The 2436-nt window shown below is 28.4% G+C and overlaps 2 long non-coding RNA genes across 3 annotated transcripts in view; one reads left to right on the forward strand and one right to left on the reverse strand.

Moving 5' to 3' along the window:
* Positions 1-1903, forward strand: part of LOC103309811 — a 2593-nt gene extending 690 nt beyond the window's left edge. Inside the window, exons 1-3 of one of the 2 annotated variants that reach the window (XR_510849.3) lie at positions 1-56; positions 118-277; positions 382-1903. This is a non-coding gene — a long non-coding RNA (uncharacterized LOC103309811). The remainder of the gene's footprint in view (positions 57-117; positions 278-381) is intronic. The other variant, XR_003839478.1, reaches the window with a different exon arrangement.
* An 88-nt stretch (positions 1904-1991) lies between these two features.
* LOC107884089 lies at positions 1992-2431 on the reverse strand. Its single transcript, XR_001679710.2, has 3 exons — positions 2403-2431; positions 2280-2333; positions 1992-2186 (listed from the first exon to the last, which is right to left on the reverse strand). It is a non-coding gene; the product is annotated as an uncharacterized LOC107884089 (long non-coding RNA).
* Between the last annotated feature and the right edge of the window lie 5 nt (positions 2432-2436).

Consider the following 2436-nt stretch of genomic DNA (forward strand, 5'->3'; position numbering starts at 1 on the left):
CCATATAAAATTCAGTACATTTTGTTTTAAATTCTGATAACAAATCTTGACGACTAGTAATAACCCTACTTGATAAATATGTGGACAATTTATAACCTACATATATTTGTTTTCCAGGAAGAATATTTTCATGGTCTTCGGGATTCAATTCTCCTAATGGTGTTTGAAGAACATACTTTTTATTCATATAATACATCAATATTTCTTTAAATGTGAATTCCATTTTTTCGTGCAAATTGGGCAAAATAACCTTTTCTGTTTGAAAATATTGATTTAAGTAAGTGAATTTTGGTAATATGAATTCTAAAAACATGAAATATGCCTTTGTAAATGGATCTAGCAATTGTTTATAAATTGATTCAGTAGATAATAACTTTTCAGATAGCCATTTATCGGTGAAAAATAATCTTAGAGCTTCCCATTGCTCTAAAATACGATTTACTACTTCTAGAAGCGATAACCAACGGGTCTGTGATGGATGTAATATTTTATGTACCTTTATACTACAAAAGTTTTGGAATTCAACAAAGTTGAACAAAGTTTCAACAAGTTTGGGTGTACACACTATAGTTCTCAAAGTCCCTTCATTATATAAAGTTAAATATACAATTTATTGGGGTTTAACATATATAGGTATGTTCAGAAATTAACATATTAACTTCAACTCAACAACTAATTTCTGTAAAAAAAAGTGTAGGTAACTAAATAACATGTACTGGAAATAATAGGTTTGTTATGATAATGAATAACAAATTTATATAAATATAAAATAAATCCTTTATTGTCAAACATTTTTAAATCATTAACTTAATGTATAATATACTATAATAGAGACAATAATAAATAACAAATAAATAAATATATTTATAATATTTTAAACAAAAATTCAAATTTTGGTGAAATTTTGGATAAATGAATTGCCCAGATTATCGTATTTTAGAGTACGATAATCGTACATCGTACATTAGCCTGAATTATCGTACATGTACGATACAAACCGTACGTCTGGCAACACTGGATACGACAGACAATTGTCACTTATAATGTATTATACAGTAATATTAAACAGTTATTATTTTTTTAATCAAACTTAATTAGCACGTTTTAGGCTTTGACAATTATTGAACGGAAAAACGTGCTTGTTGGCCGTTACCTGGAATTTGGAAATCTGCAAGCCCGCAAATTTTATAATACCGAAAATTCATGTGTACCAACAACGAAAAGTGAAAATCCCATTTATCAGTTTTTTCCGTCTTACATATTCTGTAAGACGGAGACAACTTACACACGCGGGTAGCGCCCTCTTAACGTTTACCCGTTACCACAATATTCCGACTAGTTGAAAATATTATAATATTCAAAAATTGTAATTAATTGAAACTTTTAACCATAATATTTAATAATAACATAAACATTTTACTGAGTGATACGCGTGCCATAGGAGTGCTGTGACAGGGCGTGCCCTGTATTCTAAAAATTTCCATGAGCCGAATCGGCCTCAGACACGCCGCTAGAATTTTTTTCCAGGGGGGGCAGAGTGGGACAAATTTTTTTTTTACATGGGCTAAGGTTTTTTCAACAAACACTGAGTTTAATAAATAAAATATAAATATTTTCGTATCATATAACATAATATAGGTGTTATAGCACAAAAATGTGCTGCACTGCTCCTCGGATATGAACTTACGAGACCTAGGACTATGCCTAAATTACCAAAAGTCAATTTTAGATAATACTTTAAAAGTGAATTTGAAAAAAATGTAATAATTCGCTTTGTGCACTACCTACGTAGTTGAAAGTTATTATAGGTACCTACAGTAGTTCAAGATCATTATATTTGTTATACTCTATTTGATTTGACTAGTACCTGTACAATATAAAATGTTTATATACCTAATAAAATACTTAAAATTATATTATATTATAATTATTTATAAATATTATGTTGTTTGAAAATGTTTTGTTCCTAAATAAATAAAAACAATAGAAAATGGTTATAAATTATAGTTATTTAATTATAATTAAATATATATATATAATTTCATATTTCTATTCCTATTGGATATTGGATCCATTTTCATCAGCACCGTCTACTATCTGCTCAATTTCTACTTCTGATTCTTCTTCATTATTTCGTTGCGACTCATCTGCAGCGGTGACCGCATTGGCTTGGGCGATTATTGCAACTAGAATATTATAACATAAATTAATTTGTACATTTCAAATAAAAAAAAATATTAATTTATAATATGTAATGTTGAACAAAGTTTGGAACTTACGAAATTTGGGGCATTGCATAACTTTATGGCCTTTTAGCTTGCATAGGTCACATTCTGAAAAAAATTATAATTAATACATATTACTACATATTGTTTTTTGAGTTACCTATATTTGATACTTACTACCAGTAAATTTTTTTGGAGGTGGTGTGTGTGG

Source organism: Acyrthosiphon pisum, chromosome A2, assembly GCF_005508785.2.
Source record: "Acyrthosiphon pisum isolate AL4f chromosome A2, pea_aphid_22Mar2018_4r6ur, whole genome shotgun sequence".
Taxonomy (NCBI): Eukaryota; Metazoa; Arthropoda; class Insecta; order Hemiptera; family Aphididae; genus Acyrthosiphon; species Acyrthosiphon pisum.